Source organism: Equus quagga, chromosome 12 (genome assembly GCF_021613505.1).
Source record: "Equus quagga isolate Etosha38 chromosome 12, UCLA_HA_Equagga_1.0, whole genome shotgun sequence".
Taxonomy (NCBI): Eukaryota; Metazoa; Chordata; class Mammalia; order Perissodactyla; family Equidae; genus Equus; species Equus quagga.
The window spans coordinates 48,017,748-48,038,894 of record NC_060278.1 but is presented as its reverse complement, the minus strand read 5'-3'; the positions used below and the strand labels follow the sequence as shown (position 1 = coordinate 48,038,894).

Genomic DNA, 21,147 nt, shown 5'->3' with positions numbered 1-21,147 from the left:
TCTTTATTCTTAAAGAGAAAATTATCACTTGTTTTGAGCAATTCCGTTATAATGTGCCTGTTGTAATTTTTTACATGTTTCTTCTTCGTGGGTTTTCTTGAGTTTCTTGAGGCTACAATTTGGTGATTTTCATTATACAGTATTTAGAATTTTTCAACTATTTCTTCAAATATTTTTTTCTGTCCCTATTTTCACTCTACCTTTTAGGTAGTCCAATTACACACATATTATGACTCCTGAACTAGTCCCACTGCTCACCGACACTGTTTTTATTTTTCCAAATTTTCTTTTCTCTTTATGTCTAGTTTTGGACAGGTTATAATGCTATGACTTCAAGTTCATTAATCTTTTCTGCAATATGTAAGTACCATTAATCCCATCCAGTGTATTTTCATTTCATACATTGTAGCTTTCCTCTCTGGATTTTTGATTTGTGTCTTTTTTGTACCTTCCATGTCTCTATATGATATTTGAACATCTAGAAATGTGTTCTAATGCTAATTGAAGCTGTGTTTTAATGCAATTGCCTGACACTCTAACATCTGTTTCAGTTCTGGGTCAGTTTTTTTGTGTGTTTTTTTTTTTTGAGGAAGATTAGCCTTGAGCTAAAATCCATGCCCATCTTCCTCCGTTTTATATGTGGGATGCCTGCCACAGCATGGCTTGATAAGCGGTGCATAGGTCCATGCCCAGGATCCTAATAGTGAACCCCAGGCCGCCAAAGTGGAGCATGCGAACTTAACTGCTGCATCACCAGGCCAGCCCCTGGGTCAGTTTTGACAGATTGATTTTTGTCCTCATTGTAGGTTGTATTTTTCTGCTTCCCTGAATGCCTGGTAATTTTTTATCGTGTGCCAGGCCAGGTAAATTTTCTCCCATTGGGTGCTAGATATTTTAGTTTTCCTAAGATATTCCTGAGTTTTGCTCTGGGATGCAGTTAAATCACTTGGAAACAGTCAGTACCTTTTGGGTCTTGCCCTTAAGACTTACTAGGTGGTACCGGAGCAGTGATTAGTCTAGAGCTATTCTCCACTACTGAGGCAAGATCCTGTTGTGTACTCCACTGCTGTCCTGTGAATCATGAAGTCTTTCCAGTTTGGCTGGTTGAAATAGGCACTATTCCCAGCCTCGCATGAGTGTCAAGTATCGTTAAGTTGAACCTTTCAGGTTGTTCTTTTCACAGCCTCATACATAGGCAATAATGTTCAACAGTCAGCTGAATACCTAAAGAAGGTACTCTGCACATCTCTGCAATTATCTCTCTGTGCTGCTTTCTCTGCAAACTCTACCCACTTTGGACTCCCCAAACTCTCACCTCCATCTTTTCAGCTCCAACCCTGGGTTCTCCTTCCCTTTTCCTTGGCCTAGAAATTCTCTCAAGGCAAAATTAAGAAGATTAAACGTGCCTATTTCCTCCTTTTCCTGATAACTCACTAAAATTGTCAGAGTAAAACAAGTATAATCCATAAATTTAATGCGACCAGTAGAGAAACCAATAAGGAACAAATAAATTTCACAAAAAATTTCAAAGACAGAAAATGGAAGGAAGACACACAAATGAATATTGACAACATGCTCAACTCGTCAAAGAAGCTATAATATGGGTGTATGGGTGCCGGCTGAGTTGGATTCTTAAAACAAGAGAACTGATTTTTCCTACAGAACCTCTAAAAGCCTTAGGATTTACAGATGAAAGAACAACAAAAGAAGTAGGATACAGGCTTAGAGTTAGAACAATGGCTCTCAACTAGGCATTATTTGTCCCCTAGAGGACATTTTAGCAGTGGCTAAAGACTCTTTTGGTTGTCTCGACTGGGGGAGTGGTTCTACCAGCATCTGGTGGGTAGAGGCCAAAGATGCTGCTAAATGTCTTACAATGTACGGAACAGTTTCCCACAACATAGAATTATCCAGTCACAAACATCAATAGCGCTGAGGTTGAGAATCATGATTTAGAGAAATTCTACATAGCAAGTAATTATTTTTGCAGGTCCTCCTTTCAACCCTACACAGCCAGACCAACTACTCCTACTCCATGGTGACATCAGTCTTATTATCAAGAAAAATTGAAATTAACCAGCTCCATCATATTAGACCATCAACAGTTCATGAATGGGTGAAGAATAGGGCAGTCATTGGAGCATTAAGTGAAAGTCTATATATTAAGATATGGGCACCCTACTCCCTGCCACCATTCCCTTTCTCCTACACTACTTCTAGAAAGCCAGGAGCCAGACTTATTTTCCATATAGAAACTGGCAGAGAAAAGCTAAGAGATAAATTCTAAAACTAATTTCTGGGACTCTGACTCTACAGAGAAAACCTCTCTTGCTGCTCATACAAATAAGAGTAAAGTCCAGTTTGGAAGTGTTTTACCATTTCATTGTAGAAGAGAACAGGCAGCAAGGATTCATCAGACATTTGTGTAAAATGTCTAACTTGAAAAACGGGGACTGAAAAAAAGAAGAAATAAGGGGAGGAGGAGGAGAAAGAGGAGGCAGAAGAGGAGGAGAAGAGATAATAATCTAGAGGGAAAAGAAAATATAGGGAATAGAAATAAGAGAAATCATCAACCAATAACAATTAAATAAAACACCTCTGTAATTATTATCCCCAGAAAGATAAGGTAGAATTTGCACTTATTTAAAAATATGGAATACAAAAAGCCTTAAGAAAGCAACAATTCATGAAGAAAAAACTGCTGAATATTAAAAATTCATTAGGCAAGATAAAAATCTCAACAAAAAGATTGGAAGAAAAATTTGAGAAAATTCTTCTGAAAAAATAATAATAATAGAGATGGAAAACAAAATAAAAATATAGGATTTCCAGAAAGACAAAAAATAGAAAAAAATGAGTGAGGAAATTATCAAAGTATTAATACAAAATAAGCAGTTTTCCAGACAAGAAGCCAAAAGGCTCACCATGTGCTGGCAAAATTAATGGGAGAAAAACCCACATTAAGGTACAATTTCATGAAGCATTCAAATACTAGAAATAAAAAGAAGACCAAATATTTCCAGAGACCAATAAAATAAGTCACATATAAAAGAAAAATGGAATATCGTTTGAGTGTTCCACAATATTACAGTAACCTAGAAAACTATATCATACTTTGCAAATTATGAGTAAAATTATTTTCCAATCTAGAATTCTATACTAGGTCCAACTATCAGTTACCTGTGAGGAAAGAATAAAAAATATATTCCAGACATACAGTGATTTAAAAAATTTAATCCTTCTCTGAGAAAGCTACTGGGTGATATGACTCCAACAAATTAGAAGGCAAACAATAGCAACAAGAATGGAAGGCGTGGGATCCAGGAGATGGAGATTCAGAGGTGTGGAAAGTCCCAAGCTAATAGCTGAGCAGGAAGCCCAGACTCGATCCAAAGGATGGAACATTCTGAGAAGAAGGTGGGGCCATACATATGGAATAACTAAACTTGAGTATATTAAATATAAAAAGCTTTATGATATGCATGTGACAGAGATGTCAGGATTTGGGGGAAAAATCAGTGACAGATATATAGTAAACTAAACAGATATAAGCCAAAGGAATTATTTAATCTTGAAACCATTAAATCTTTAAAGAATTAAGTTATTAAATCTAGGTAGAATGAAGTATTATGGATATTTTTGAAGATAGAGTCAACATGATTTGCTGAGTAATTGTATATGTCTGCTAAGAGAAAGAGAATTCAAGGATGATATCATGGTTTTTCACCCAAGCAACTGCAAGGACAGGGTTGCCATTAACTGAGATGGGAGAGGCTATGAGTGAGGCAGATTTGGAGGAGAAATTAGGAGATCAGTTTGGGACACATTAATTTGAGATATGTCCCTGATATCAAGTATTTAACTGGAAACATGAGTGTGGAATTCATTTGCATATCATCTATGTATAGATGGTATTTGAAGTAAATATCACCAAGGGAATGAATGTAGACAGAGGAAGGATCCATAAAGAGAGTTCTGGAGCACTCCAACAATAAGCGATCAGAGGGAAGAGGAGCAAGCAGCAAAGGAGGGAGAGAAGGAATAGCAAAGGATTTTGGAGGAAAACCAGGAGAATGTGGTGTGCTGGAAGCCAAGTGCAAAGAGAACAATCAATGCTGTCAAATCCTGCTTGTATGTCAAGTAAAGCAATACCTGAGAACTTCCCATAGGTTTAAAAAGGTCCTAGGTGATCTTAAGAGAAATCGTGGTATAAGGATGAAAATGAAGACCTGACAGAGTTTCAGGAGATAAGAGGAGAATAGGATTTGGAGGCATGAGCATAGACAAGTCTTCCAAGGAGTTTTGTTGAAAAGGAGATAAAGGAAATAGGACAATAGCTAGAAAAGAAATTATGGCAAAGAGAGTTTTTAAATGGAAGAAATAACAGCATGTCTGGTTGCTGAAGAGGATAGAGCACAGATGCACACAATGGTAATAGAAGGGAAAGGAGAGATCAAGTCCAGGCCAGAGTCACTAGGGACCCCAGCCTCTCCTTCAGGAAGTTGATCTCTACCTATTTGGAGGCTTTTTCAACATGGAGCTTCTCCCGAGTTAAAGCATGTTTCTCTCCTCTGTTATCCTATAACATTTTGTTGCTATATTATACCATCCTACAATTTCTCATTGTCTAACTTATATTTATTATATGGCTGTCTGAAAATACCTCTCCCCAGTAAACCTTCAGCAACCCAATGGCCATAACCCTTTCCACTTTTACATCACCCATGGATCCAGCAGGATGCTTGATGTGGAATGGATGCTCAACCAGCTCTTTTTGAGTAAATGAGCCTTTGATTTTTTGCCAGCATTCCTTTCATCACAAGAATATCAACAACTTTTTTGTTGTTGTTGTTGCAATATTGCAATCAGAGTGCTACAATGCCTTAATATTTTTTCTGCTTATTAATAAATAATCCCATATAGTATTATAATTCTTATAGAAAAATTAACTGACTTTTCCAAGGCCTTGCCTAAATAGAAACTGAGAGCTCCATGGCAGCGATCCAGCCTGCTTATGCACAATGCTACCAGGTTTTAGAATTTGACATTTATGCATATTCTGTGTCGCTTCAACTAAATGGTGTAAGTTCCTTAATCATTTGGATTATGTGCCATAATTACTAGTCACAGTATAAACTATACTCTGAACTGCCTAAATCTATCTTAAGCTTATCTATAACAAGAGCATAATAATATCTACCTCATAGGTCTGTTGTCAGGATTAACTGAGATGACTAATGCAGAAGTGTTTAGCATAATCTCTGGATCATAGTAAGTACTTGGTAAAGATTAGATATAACACTTACTGTCCGTATTTCACACTGGTAACAAACAAATGGTAGGTAGTAAATTATTCAAATGATTGATAGCCAAACTTTTTACCTTTCATTTGATGGATGTGTGGCAGGTCCCTGCAAAGTGAAAGGCCAATCATTTGCATCCTGTGCAAGGATCCCGAAGCCTTTAGATGGTCCTTCTCCTCTCTCTCTCGCTTATTCCACTCGAGTGACACAGCCACTTTTCTGTTCCTTGAACACATCAGGGATGCTCCCATCTAAGGGGTTTGGCCTAGGCTGTTCCCTTTGCCTGGGTGCTGTCTACAGATTTCTGTACAACTAACTCCATATCTCCTTCAGGGCTCACATCGAATGTCACCTTCTTAATGAGACCTGCCTTGACTACATATCTAAAATTTCAACTCCCTTTATTAAAATGGCACCCCTGAAGACTTCTACCTTGTCCAATTTCTTCCATAGCAGTTAATTTAGTAAATAAGTTTACTTTTTTTGAACACTTACTGGTTATTATTTCCCCAACCCCCCTTCCCAAACCACACTACAATGTAAACTTCACAATAGCAGGAGTTTTAGTCATTTTATTATTTGTGAAATGCATTACTCTTCATTTCACGTAAGAAGAAACTGAATCTTAGAAAGTTCAATTTACTTATTGAGGGCCAGACAGCTAGTAAGTGGCCTAAGTCCCACATCCACACTCATAATCACTATGCTAAATTCACTCTGCTTATGATAAGCTACAAATCTAATGACAGCAATCAGAAGAGTGCTGGACCCAAGGAAGGTCAAGGCAATGGCCAATATTTGTGAGAAGCTGGACCCACAGTGGGAAAATCAGGCAAGCAGTCCAGTTATTATTTTGTGAATTTCTCTGAATAGCACTGAGGTTTGCTAATGGTTGCTATATATTGCCTCGTGACCACACTCAGAACCTCTCCTTTTGGACCACACTACAGACGTCTGCTGTCCCAGGCTATATAGCAATGGTGGATGTACACAGTCACTTGTATGATGATTGAAACAACAAATTTGGCAGGGATGTTAATGACAACAGGAAAGAGTAAGTGTCTGCAATAATTACACTAGTCAATTTTCTCACCTATCCTCCATTTTAAGAGATGGAATTTTGTCAGGGTGAATTCAAGGCATCAAATAATCCATTTATGATTTCTTTTGTATATGTGAGAGTAGCAATTAAAGAAAATATGAAGTATGATTTAAAGGTTAATAAATTAGGTGAGCACAGTGAATATTTATCAGAGGTTCTGTATGTAATAGACGCTACACTTCAAGTAATTTAAAGCAATACTTAAAACTGAAGAAATCGCTGCCTTCCTAAGCACTCATTTGGCTGGTGGTAGAGAAAATCTAATGTTCTACAGATTACGTCTTCTCAAAGAATTCACTAAAAGCCAATGAGGTAATGTTGGTGTTGCCAAACAAAGTAAGAATTTGAAAAGCAAACTCAAAAGTTGCAGAACAGGAAGTCTGCCTTGGAAATTAAATTGGATTTAGAGGGTTTTATTTGAACAGAAAAGAAATACAAAGGAGGGCAAAAAAGAAATCTTTTGATCAATGAGCACATTCTTAAGAATATTCTTTTCTTGTTCAGAGATGAATATAGACTTTTCTTTTAGAAATTTTTTAACTCTTAGTCTTTCCTGTTGAGAAATTCGTTCATTTACATTGTCATTCAACAAATGTTTGATCATATACAGCCACATGGTATGTACCCTGTGAGTTGTATAAGGTCATATTACACGAGCAATACCTCTGTTTCCACCACTTTTTTCCCCTCAGAATTTCCACCATTACCCAGAAATTGTATACAGAATGATTTCCATGAGCCTGCTTCTTTCCCCTAACCCACTTAATAAACTATCAAATTAATTTCCATCTACTCCAATTCTGATAACGAGAATTCTGTGGCATTTTAAAGGTGAGGTGGAAAGAGTGGAACATTCTGAGTACAGAAAATAAGAGGATGCATTTTCTGGAAAAGAAATTAAAACCAGGTCCAAGTTGTTTTGCTTTTTATTATCAACATGTACTAGAAATTCTACAAGGCATGTGATCCACTACTTCTCCCCTCTGGGGTGGACTGCTCCCACTGCCTCCTCCCGACTTGGTACATCACTGTGTCACTCCTGTCCTCAGAGATATTCAATTGCTCCCTATTGCCTACCTAATGAAGTCCAAATTCCACAATGCGGCCTCATCATGCCTCTCTAGTCTCACATACCATTGCTATCCTACTTAGTGATGGCCCCAGAGTTTCCACAGGAAGGGCTGCATGGCAGTAATTTGGCTGGACATGCTGCTCAAGGATTATTGTGTAGCTATCTTTGCACTGCAAGCACATTATTCTTATTTAGATCATAAGCCAATTTTGAATGGCTTTGTGAAGGGCAATGATGGGAAGAGGAAAGTGATAACGTAGGGCTGAGGGGCTTGATGTCTGCCAAGAACCTTCTTATGTTTCCACTGCCCATATGGTATCACATTTTCTGCAAATAATAATAGTTCTGCTCCTTCTTTATTGACATTCATGACTTTCTATTTTTTTATTTTGCACTACATTAGACCTCTGTTACAATTTTGAAGAGGAGTTGTAAGAGCAAACATCCTCATTTTGTTCATGATCTCAAGGGGAAAATGCTTGTTTATTGTTAAGTATGATGTAAGCTGGAAGTTTTTTGCAGTTGCCCTTTTCAGATTGAGGAAGTTCTCTTCCGTGTCTTGTAGGTAGAGAGTATTTATCATGAAAGTGTTTTGAATTTTTTCAAAAATTTTTCAATATCTATTGAGATTGTTATAAGAGATTTATATATTTTACTGCATTAGTTGATTTTCAAATGTGAAACCAACCTTGCGTTCTTGGAATAAATGCCATTCAGTTGTGACACATTACCTTTATTATATATAGCAGGATGCAATTTGCTAATATATTATTAAGATATTTTATATCTATGTTCGTAGGAAATATCCAAGTGGACTTGTTTTTAAATGTTTTATCAGGTTATAGGATTAGGGTTAGGTAGCCTTCACAAAAAGAGTTGGAAAGTATATTGTCCTCCTCAGTTTTCTAAGAGTGTATGGAGGACTGACATGATTTCTTCCTTTCTTTCTATTTTTTCCCTCCTCAAAACTCCAGTATATAGTTGTATATTCTAGTTGTAAACCCTTCTCGTTCTTCTATGTGAGCCGCTGCCCACATGGCAACTGACAGACGAGTGACGTGGTTCTGTGCCCAGAACCAAACCTGGGCCGCCGAAGTGGAGCATGCCAAACTTTAACCACTAGGCCACCTGGGCTGGCGCATGATTTATTTCTTTATGTTTGTTCACTGGAGAATTCACCAGTGAAGTTATCGGAGCTTGAATTTTTTCTTGTTGAAAGGAAATTTGAATTTTGATTACAAATTCAATGTCTTTAATTTATAGGGAGCTATTTAGATTTTCTATTTCTTCTTACATTAGGTTTATCTCGATGCTCTATTTCTTCTTGCACTAGTTTCATGTTAATTTGACCATTTCTTTTAGGATGCCAAATTTATTAGGAGAGAGTAATCCATAATATTGTATTAATATCCCTTAGATATTTGTGGAATATACCGTGATGCCCCTTATTTTTTTATTTCTGATGTTGGCAATTTGTGTTTTTCTTCCTTTTTATTGATCAGTAACCAATTTTATTAATATTTTCATAGAACCAACTATTGAGGTTATTTTCACTATTGTTTTCCAATTTCTCTTTGGCTAATTTTCACTTTTGTCTCCTTACTATGTTTTTATTTTGCTTTTTCCTGCCCCATCATCAGTCTTCCGGCTCAGAAAACATCAGCTTCCCTCTACACCTGGCTGCTACTTGTTGATGCGGTCATCTGACTGTTCATCTGCACTTGTCTTTAGTGTTTCCCTTCCCCATTTCATAAGAGACTTGAACTACCGACAAAGACTTGGGTTGGGGTGGGTGTAGGAACAGTTGAGATAGTGCAGTCGAATATTGTGGTGAGTAGGTGAGAAATGGAGGAAAGGCTAGGCATTGATGGGTGCAGTAGGCTGAGAAAGAAGAAATGGAAGCCATCACAGAGAAAGACAAAGAAGTAAAGAGCTTGGATTTTTTCCACATATTCTATATTTTCAGTTTAAGTTATGCAGGAAAACTCAAGAGGGTCTCTGGAGGAATCAGGGACAATGATTAGATGACCACAGAGTTCTTGAATCTCTCCAAATCCCAACATAAAAACAGACGGAACTAAAAAGCAAAGCCAAAAAAAAAGCCAGGAATAACATTTATAGCAAAACTTGGTGACCAGCTATCCCCAGAAACCCCCAAAGAGAAGCAAGTGGGAGTGAACCATAACAGTCACAAGACCTGAGTGATGCCAGTGTCTGTGTGGGAGAAAGCAGACAGAAGACACGGGGAAACTGACTTCTCAAAGACCTGAATACTAGGAGACTAAAGTGCAGTGTGCCATTTTGAGAATGGACAACTGAAATGGGGAAGGGTTTTGCTAATCCACTAGAAGGGATCATGAGAGATCCGCAGTGGGAACTGAACAGACTGGAGAAGTCTAGCTTCCAGGAACTCTCAAACTGACTGACCAGGGCATACTTCCATGACAAGGAAGGAGAAACTGTTAAGAGTAGATGGGCAGAATAGATGGCTAAAATAAGGATATAGTACTTAAAGACAGAAATTCTGAAATTAGGATGGATTTATCATTGGTAATGAAAAAAATTAAATATTTCTAAAGTTTATTTAAAAATCAAACTAATAAACAATACATTTCAGGAAGATTTACTAGTTTCTGAGTGTTTCTTTTATTCATCATTGTGTACACCTTCATTAGCACAATGCCTGGTACATTGTAGCACCCCCAAAGTATTTGTTTATTGACTGAATGAGTTATTTAAAAGTTGTTATATTACTGAAATGTGTTCAGGAAATATTTCAAACATTATAGGAGTTATAGAAATCACAATTTCTATTCACTTTTGGTAGAAAGTTAATTATGACTGAAATAGCTTCTTGGAGAATGTTTACTCCAAATTCTCCTCCTTTCAAGTGAAAACACCATCAATTTGTAGTTTTTAAAATATTTGTCTCAATCAAGTATACATGCCATTTTTAAATGCTGAAAAGATTTTGAGTATACAAATCTACATCCAATATATGCTTAGTATATTCCAAAGTTGAGTCCTTTGATTGTCCACAATCAAATAAATCAACCTACAGAATTAAAAGTCTCTGATGGTCAAGACCAGGAATCTTCATTTAAAAAGTTTCTGTTGGTGATTTTTATGAACACTAAGATTTAAGAACTAGTGTTTTAAGTACTTGCTACCTATTCTGTCACTCCACTAAGTCAATTTATTCCTAGGGACTCAGTTTTAGTCTTTTTTCTTCTTAGCTGTGCGTCTCATCAAATTACTGATAGGTCCATCATTGAGCATCAAAGAAACATAATCTTTCTCAACTGATTCAATACAGGAATGTTTATACTATTAAGCACCTAGATGTAAATTCTGGAAATAGACCAGTTTTAGCAATTTGGGAAAAAAAGGCTTTATTAAATATTTAATCATTTGCAGTACTGCTGGTGCTCTAAGGAAAAACGCATATATCTCTGTCTGTCTGTCTGTCTATCTTCATACAGTATATTCTCCCTGTTAGGAGCTTGCTCAGCCCCAAAATTTGGACTCTGAGAAGGACTACAGATTTCTAGTACAGACACAATGACCTCTTTCCTTAAGCTTCTGCCTCTCCAGAGAAGAAAAGTCCACATTAATGTCCCAGGCTACCTTTGTAAGGGACTCATTCCACTTCAAAAATAAATGAATGAATCTGCAGTGGTTTCTGCCACATATAAGTGTCACGAATTGGAGAATGCCAGGTGAATAATGTACATCATAATACTTGTTTCCATTTAAGTGTTTTGTGATACTGCTGTTTATCATCTTGCTCAGCTGTCGAAAATATTCATTTGAGAAGAAAAGCTCCTACATTGGTGTAAAACCAAGATGTCTTTTCTTTTCCATTCCACAATGCCTGTCATTTGTCAGGCTGGTATATTTTTATAGCTCCCCTCCTCTTCCAAAAGGCATTTCTGAGAAACTGCTTTCCAAACTTCCCCGCCATAATCTCTAAGGAGTGTGAAAAAAGGTAAAATTCTGAAGTATGCTCAAATAAAGCAGTAGTGGGAACGGGATACATTTTTTCTCGATCTTTTGAGTGTTCAAGGCGGAAAGAGCGTGAAGAGGTTCCCCACATATTATTGTTCCCAGCAATGGTTACATACTTGAATGGTTTTAAGAGGAAATACTGTAATTATAGTCTTTCTAGTTCTCAAAGGGGTATAATTTCATATTGCATCATACTCTTTTTTTCCTGGTTTAGGTCTGTTTCACTTAGAGATTATAAGCTATAACTTGTAAAAGATGCATGCAATATATGTCACCATGTTAAATTAGAGCATTTCATAAATGTCATCTGAATGGCAAAACTGTACAGGGTGGTCTTATTGTAATTTGCTGCAAAATTAATATGGTGGTTAGTAACAAGACGATGTTTTGACTTTATCACAATGGATGATCTCACAGTAGCATTTAAAAAATATTTCCCAACATGAATAAATGTGTTTTCCATGTCTATAGTTAATGTTGTATAGAAATATGCCTTTAGAAATCTTATCGCATTTGGTGTCACAATCTTTTTTGTTTTAGTTTGGTAAAAATGATCAAAGTTGCCGTGAACTTACATAGTTAGAATGCTTGCCTACTATAGTGTTAATTTATTGAACCAGTGAAAATGTAAATTTCAAGTATATTAAGAGAGGAAGATGTCCATCTGAGATAAGAAAGAAAATAAATAAATCAGGCTTTTAAAAAGTGCCTTTACTAAATATTCAAGTTAGTTTATGTGTAAGATAATAAGCTGACTCCTTGGTAAATATTAACCACTAAGGAAGCTACATTAATTCCTCAACATCACCCAAATCTCCATCTCAGAATTGTATTCATTCTAAGAAATTAATTAGCCACTCAATTATATGCACAATTTACTTCCTAAATATTTGGGAATTTTTTAATAGTTAGGATTAAATTAATAGGGTTTGGAATAATGGTCCCGAAACAAATGGATATGTTTCCTTCGTCTTTTTGGATAGTGTACATAAATATCCAGTTTGGCAACTTGCTGTGGGTTCCTCTTATGTGTCAGGCACTGTGCCCACTGCTGGGAACACAGATTTAAGTTAGACCCAGCATCTCTAACCTCAGGTTGGGCTTTGGAAACAAACAACACAAGGTTTGAATTTCTGCTCTACTCCATTATTCCTTGGGGTCTCGGAGGAGTTACCTGACTTCTCTGAGTTTCTGTATCCTTAATTATACAATGGATAAATTAATAACTACTTCACCAACTTTGGTAAGGACTGAATTAATTGAGTAAAAATGCTTGGCATCATCCTCTGCACAAGGCAAGAGAAAAACAAATGGAACATATGAGAATCCTACAGACTAGTTTCTGCTCTCACGCATTTTTAGCAGCGTGTCATCCACCTGCCAATCTGTCCTATATATTTCAAAATGCAGCACTCCCACACATGGCACCGAAATCGCATGCAGATGGATCAAGGTGGAGACCAGTCTTCTGCCCACCAGGAGCTGAAACGTTCCCCAGTACTGCAGAACACTGTGGAGCCTCGCGCCCTCACCACTAGTTCACCCTTGATACTGGAAGAGCACCCACCTCAAATGATCAGTGCATTGGTTTGGTGGGCCAAGGAGGAGGAAGGCTGGCTCTATGTCATTCCCGAATAAATCAGTATCATCAAAAAGCACATACAAAAGGTTGCTATAATGTACTAATTTTAAAACAAACTTACTACCTCTATCTCTATCAAAATAAACAAATAAATAACAGATGTTTTTGCCTTTTTGTCATAACCCCCAGAAGATGTACATATATAATAGTAGCTGATCTTGCTAAAAAGTCTTGAAATACTCGTATATGGAAATTGCCTGCAAGATCTATGATCTCTAAGAATCCTGGGTGCACTACTGCTTTTTAAGCTTGCCCACTCATCTGGAAGCACCCAGAGGGGCAGTGATGACTTCCTCATTTGCCTCTTCTTGGGGTCTCTCTCTCACATGTACTGATGAATGTCTTTCCACCTTGTGTGCAAGCTGGTTCTCCTCCCACATCCAGTCCTCCTCTGCTGATACATGCTGCCATGGTTGTAGCATGCCACCTTTCACTGGTGCCTCTGCCACTATACAGATTCCGCTCCCAAGCAGGCACTACCACCTATATTAATGGTCTGGTAACTCCTAGATGCTTATAAAGTACTATATTCTCAGGTTCTCATTAAACAGAGACCACTCTCTTCTGTATGTGGAAGAGAATACCCTTCTCACTCTTCAGCTACCTTCTGTCACATTGGCATTGAGCAGAGGTGGCTGGCTCCCCATCAAGACCCATTCTCCCATTCCACAGTACATGGTAGCTAGGAACTGACCACGCAGCCAGGCACTACATTTTTCCAGGCTTCCATGTAACTAGTGTAGCGATTTGACTAGTTCTCACCAACAGGATGATAGCAGAAGAGATGTGTGCCTCTTTCAGACCAAGACATTTAAAAAGCAAGAGATGTTTTTCCACATTGCCTTTCCTTTCCTAGGGAAAGGCAGAGCTAGGCATAGAAGGAGCATGAGTCCCATTTGAACTGATATACGGAGGAGAGCCCCAAGCAACTAGGAATAGCTGCCTTCAAAGGGTTGTATGAGCAAGAAATAAATGTCTGTGTTATTTGGGCCACTAGACATTTTGGGGTCTATTTGTTACATCTGTTTAGCCTGTCCTAACTAGTATTGGTAGCAATGCAATGGGACTTGTTTTATATTATCTCACACTTGTTAATTAAAGCAATTCTCCCAACATCCAATTACTCCTAAAGTCCCTGCCAATGTTCTCATTACCATCAAACCTAGTGTCAAATGCTAGAGTTATTATTTGGCCACACTTGTATACCCTGGCCCTTGGGATGAGCTCATTCCCAAGGAGATGCCAGATGTGTCCAAACGTGTGGAATCCAACTTAGGCTGAGGCTGAGACTCTCACCTCAGGTACAGCTCCATCTCTTTTACCTTCAGGTAGTTTGTCACAAGCTTGGTTCTGGGACAACTCCTTCAGTATGAGCCTTTCTATCAATCTCAGATTCATTTTCCCCTGCTTCTCCCTTTCACAAGACCTTTGTACCCAGCCTTATACATCTGGTCCTTAACATTCTCAGCCTAATCAATTATTACTCAGCTTACCAGCTGCAGGAGAAATGTTACCACTCATCTATTTTTAAGCCTCTGAATGAGAGACCACATGGCTTATGCCCAAATCTTATGTCTCTCTCTAAGCTTGAGGTAAACTCTTTAACTTTCATGTGCTTCGCCACCCTAATGTTTAGCCAATATCCATACATCATACTATTCAGGGTCAAGCTTCTCATTGGCTGAAGAAATTTGCACATTACTTCTATTTGTACATTTAATAGATGGGTAACATAAAATATATTTCTGGAAAACTCACACAGTGTCTTGAGGACCTGCTGTGGTAATTAATGACAAATACCTATTTCTGAGCAGATGAGAAAGCATTTATGAACTGCAGGAAATGGTACATTATGTAGAGAAAGTATATTCTGCTCTACTTTTTAGTGTATTTCCTTTAAAATTATCACTCTGGTGGAACAATCAATTTTCTTGAGTAGTGTCCTTATTTCTTGTGATTCCATCTTCCGTGGGCCGAATCTAGAAATATTTCCTTCATTGGTGCCTTTCCATTTCATCTAATTCATTTCAACCACTAGTCTCCTGCCTTATTAATCTGTTTTTTAATGTCTCTTAATCATTTCTCTCCGTTCTGGCTCTATTGCAGCCATCTATTGACGCCTTATTGAGCATTACAATCAACCATTCTTCTCTCTTTTTACATATTTACAAGTATATTTTCAGTTTTAGCCAACTTTCAGATTCTCCTATTTACCGTTTTTTATTTCCATTTTTTAAAGAAATAGCTTAGGTTAGATCCTTTAATTTTGAGGACACTACTTAGGATACAATTTGACCATAATTTGACTGAGGCTCAGGAAAACTTGGAAAACCATTTGATTTTAAGACAGGATTCAGAGGATGGAACAGAGGGAGCCCACTCCTGACCAAGTGTTGACATGTGTGCATAAGGACAAATTCATATCTATCCCCTCTTCCCCACACATATCCACATCCAGCTTTTTTGTTTTTTATCTATGCATCTTTGTCAAACAATGTCCTGGCTACTTGGTTATTAAAGAGTGGCCCACATACTAGCGGCAATGGCATCACCCAGGAACTTTTAGAAATGTGGAATCTCAGTCCCCACTGAGCGCTGCTCTGGCTGACCTCATACATCTTGACTGTTGTGACTGAACTCTCATGGTTTCCTCAGCCAGATAACAGAACACAGTAAAGTAAGAGAGAGAGAGATGGTAGGAGGGATGCAGAAAATCCCAAGCAGAAAAGCACTCAGACAATATTTCTTGAATGCCTTCTATGTAAGTCAGACCATAATTTCTCTGAAGTCTCCTCACCTCATGAGCATCACCTGTGCAGGTGGATATAGCAGATACCCTGGAAACACCAGCAAACATACAAAGGGTGGGCTCAGTGGAGGGCCAGGTTGGAACAAGAGTTTACTCCCACTGTTGGTCAGGAGCAGACCAGGATCTCTGCATACGGCACTTAAGTAAAGATTCATAGACCTTTCTCCAGGTACCTTAGAATCTTTATCTTAAGTATCATCCAGGCTTGGCCTCTATCTGGTTCTTCCAGACTTAAGTCACATGATGAGGAAAAGGGAAAGAACACTCAACCTGCAACTCAGGACAGATGTCAAATAACTCATGCACTGAGTTCAAAGGAAACAAGAAGAAAGGGCAGGGACATCCCGGGAAGGTCATATTATGTGAATCTGTGCTAACAGCCAAGGCTGTTCTTAAGATAAATGGATTCCTTATCCACAGTGCAGTGAATTTTCATCCTTTTTGGCTCATGCATGGCTGTTGGGTCTGATGAAAGTACTGAAAGCTCTCCCCTGAAAGATACATAAACAAACAACAATACACTGATACATCCCTACATATGTATATACGAAAGCATATATGGATGCTCTAAAGCTCACCCATGGTAGCCTTAGGGAGCCAAGGTTCTAGATTAAGGACTTCCCAATAATAGTAATGACTCTTCTCCATTTTTCTCTATCTTATTAATATTAATATTATTATTGTGCTTTAGATGCTCTATATGTCTTGACTTTGGCATTCGTATTTTTAGGATTTAGTGACTCAGAGCACGACTTCATGCCATCCTCAAAATCTTGGCATTCACATGAGGAAGAATTACAACATTTCTTATGGAATAATAAGGCAAACATGCCACATCTCATGAGATTGGATTGAGTTTCAAATGACAACCGCCAAAGGGAAAGTTCCCTTCCAGAACACGGAGCGCACGGCACAGGCACTCAGGCTATTTGGGGCTGGCTTGATTCCTAAGTTATTAGAACAAAATGAGACTTGAACTTCTGCCTAATTTTCTTGTATGCTCCCTAATATTATTAAGGATTACAATTGCATGAATTTAAAAAATGTCCTTGAATTCAATTTTACAGTTTATAATTCTGACATTGTTGACAACTTTTTTAGTGTGTATTCTGTTGTCCCATTGAAAACAACAGTAAACACTTTTAGAAATCTTTCATAACATTATTTAGGCTAGGTGCACTTGACACTATATTTTCACAGGTAATAATAATCCATATACTTTGGGTCTGAACCTGGAGCATGAGAAAAAAATAAAAATTGAAGTAAAATATGAATGGAATTTAGAGATAGACAATGTGGAAGTTTTAAATGCATGGAACAGTTCTATAATATTATCTGGATTCAGATTCGTATATGTAGTTCTCTGGCTACATATCAGATTTAATGAGAATTTTCTTTATTTTCCTCTGACTATAGAAGTTAACAATGCAAATTAGAAAAGAGAAAAAAGAAAGTGTTTTTATAACAAAGAAAAATGTAAACATTTTAAAGCATGTCTTTGCTTTTATGCATTTTTAAACTAGATTTTTGCACATGGAAAATATTGACATACAGAATCATCTTAGAAAAGCTTTCCCTATTATTGTCTTCTCTTTCCACGAATTGCTTCTACTCCTGAGACCAAAGCACATGTTGTAATAGGTGTCAATACTTCCTTTCTTCTTATTGTTGAATAATAATCCATTGAGTGGATATACAACATTTTATTTATCCATCCACCAATTGATAACACTTGGATTATTTCCACATTTTGAATATTATGAATAATGCAGCTATGAACATTTATGAATAAGATTGTATGAGAAATATTTTTTCATTCTGTTTGGGTACATACCCAGGAGTGAAAGTACTGGGTCATATGGTAACTCTATATTTAATATTTTGTGAAACATTCGACTGTTTTCCAAAATGGGTGTTTATTTTACATTCCCATCAGCAGTCTATGGGAATTCCAATTTCTCCACATCAACACTTATCTGTCCTTTTAACAGTAGTCACATTACTGAATATGAAGTGGTGTCTCTTTGTGGTTTTGATTTGTATTTTTCGGAAGACTAAAAGTGCCAAGCATCTTTTCATGTGCTTAGTGGCCATTTGTATATCTTCCTTGGAGAATTATCTATGTAGATCCTTTACTCGTTTTTTTAAATGGGCCTCTTTTTATTATTGAGTTATAAAGATTCTTTACATAAACTGGAGACAAGTCTCTTACTGGACATACGCTTTGCAAATATTTTCTCCCATTCTTTAGGCTGTTTCTTTACTTTTTTTTTTTTTTTTTTTTTGCCTGAGGAACATTGGTCCTGAGCTAACATCTGTGGCAATCTTTCCTCTATTTTGTATGTGGGTCACTGCCACAGCATGGCTTGATGAGTGGTATAGGTCTGTGCCCAGCATCTGAACACACAAACCTCGGCCACCAAAGCAGAACATGCCAAACTTAACCACTACACCAACAGGCTGGCCTCATTTCTTTACTTTATTGATGGTGTCCTTTAAAACACAAATGTTTTTAATTTAATGAAGTCCAATTTATCCATATTTTTCTTTTCTTGCTTTCAATTTTGGTGTTATATTTAAGAAGCTGTTGGCTAATCTAAAGTCATGAAGATTTACATCTGTATTTTCTTCTAAGAGTTTTATGGTTTTAGCTCTTACGTTTAATTCTTTATTCCATTTTAAGTTAATTTTTATATGTGGTGTGAGGTAGGGGTCCAGTTCGTTCTTTTGCATTTGGATATAGTAGTTGTCCCAGCATCATTTGTTGGAAAGACTATTCTTTCTCCTTTGACTTGTCTTGGCTCTCTTGTCAAAAATCAATTAACTGTAGAAGTGAGGGTTTATTTCTAAACTCTCAATATTATTCCCTTGATCTACATATCTCTGTGTTAGAATTCTCTTTTTTTAGGACTTAAAAAATATTTTGCCACTTCCTCCTGACCTTCATGGTTTCTGATGAGAAATCTGCTGTCATTCAAATTTCTTTTCTCCTATAGATGATATGTTACTTTTCTCTAACTGCCTTTAAGATTTTTTTCTTTGTTTTTAGTTTTCAGAAGTTCAGCTGTAATGTGCTTGGAGTGGGTTTCTTTGGGTTTATATTGTGAAAGTTTATATTGTGAAGGGTTCATTCAGCTTCTTGAATCTATAAGTTTGGGGTTTTTGTGAAACTTGGGAATTTTTGTCCATTATTTCTTCAAATGCCTTTTTACCCCCATCCTCTTTCTTCTCTTTCTAGACTCTAATGCCGCAAAAGTTAGATCTTTTGTTATACTCCCACAAGTCTCTGATGCTGTGCTCATTTTTTTCAGTTTGTTTTCTTTTTGATGTTCAGATTGGGTCATTTCTACCGTTCTTCCTTCAAATTCATTGATCCTTTCCTTTTCCCCTCCATTCTGCCCATTCTTCCCATTCTGCCCACTCATTAATTCTATCCATTGAGTTATGTTTTTTATTTTGGTAATTGTAGTTTTTTAATTTTAAAATTTGCACTTAGTTCTTTTTTTACACCTTCTATTGCTTTGCTGAGACTTTTTATTTTTTCATGTTTCAAGTGTGTGCTTCTTTTTTTTGCAGAATGTTTAAACTCCTTTAAAATCCCTGAATAATAATTCTAACATCTATGTCATTTTGATGCTGGTACATCAAATGATGGATGATTGTCTTTTTTCACTCCATTTTAAATCATCCTAGTTCTTGTCATGATAAGTGACTTTTTATTGGAACCTGGACATTTTGGTGTTATGAGACACTAAATCTTATTTAGATATTTTGTTTTAGCAGGGCTCCTCCAAAAATCTTCCAGGTGTAAAAGGAGGATGCTGCCTTACTATTGCCAGGTTGGAGTGGAAGTCCAGGTTCTCCACTCTGTGTCCATTAACCCAGTAGGGGTGAGTTATCTTGCTGCCTCTGGGCAGGGCTCAGAGTTCTGATTCCATGCTAGGCCTCTGAGAACACCTCCCTCATTGAGAGGGAGAGGAATACCTGTTTCAAGGAGATCTCAAAGGATGCCTGCATGTTTTGATGATTTCAAGGGCCAAAGAGTCCACACTCTCTCAAACGTCTTTGCTCTGGGTACACTCATCTACAATTCCACCCCCAAATTAGATCCATCCTGTGACAGATGGAGAAAGAGGACCAGAGCAAGTGGTGTGCTGGAGCAATCTATATTCTATATTCTATATAGATTGCATTTATATTGCATCTATATTAAGTGCATTTTGTCCCAACTCCATGTTGATGACATCTCATTGGTAGTTTGACATTGACCATAGTGAGCTTTTCTTTTTTCCTCCAAGATACCCAGTTATTAAATATTTACAGGCACAGAACTACCCCAAACTGTCTCCCACCCCAATGAAATGGACCTGAATTAGAAATTTTAGAAAAATAGGTTTAAATTTCTTGCATACGTGGGTTGTGGAACTGAGACACAAATCTGCAGCACTTCACTTCATATTGGTTATGACATAGAAATGAGCCTTTGGGAGGTAGACCTTTACTTCACAGTTTTGGTATATAATATTGAAAAACTATATACCAAATTTACTTGATCTTAGATCGTCAGGGAGGAAAACTCTTACGTAAGTGAAAATTTTACTTAATGCTATTATTATAATAATTATTCTAAATGACCATCTGACAATGAGATTGCCCTCAGACAGGGTCTCTCTTCATTCACCCAACATTTATTTAATAAATATTTATTGGGTGTTTAACATACGACTGAAATTGTTCTTCTTATGTTGGACAGAGAGAAGACAAAGGAGTAAACAAATAAATTAATTTTACAAAGGCTGTAATGAAAACAACAGAAGGAGATGTAAATGACAGTGATTTGAGAATGTTCTGCAATTGGGTGGTTAGTTGAAGACATCTCAAAAGATATATCAATCTTTGAGCTGAGACTTAAATAACAAGCAAAAGAGAACCATGCTGAAAATTCAGTACAAATGCGCAAAGGTGAGTTGTGTAAAGACACAGTTAGATTTTACTGACTGAAATGTGTAAAATTGTAATATGACTTTCTGAGAAAATAATTCCTCAATATCCTAAAATAAAAACAGTAGAAATTGCCTTTAATTATTTTTCCACTCTTGAGCTTTCCAAAGAAGCACATAATATTCTTTTATTAATACACTATGGTCACTCTGAAGGTCTTGAAATCCATATTTTGGCCTTGTTTATAGTTGGCTTTTATTTTTTAAAGCA

At 37.1% G+C, this 21,147-nt stretch overlaps 1 protein-coding gene across 1 annotated transcript in view; it reads right to left on the bottom strand.

The window, feature by feature from the left end:
- Window positions 1-21,147, bottom strand: part of USH2A (usherin) — a 733,563-nt gene that overhangs the window by 593,696 nt on the left and 118,720 nt on the right. The gene's annotated exons all lie outside the window — the stretch shown is intronic.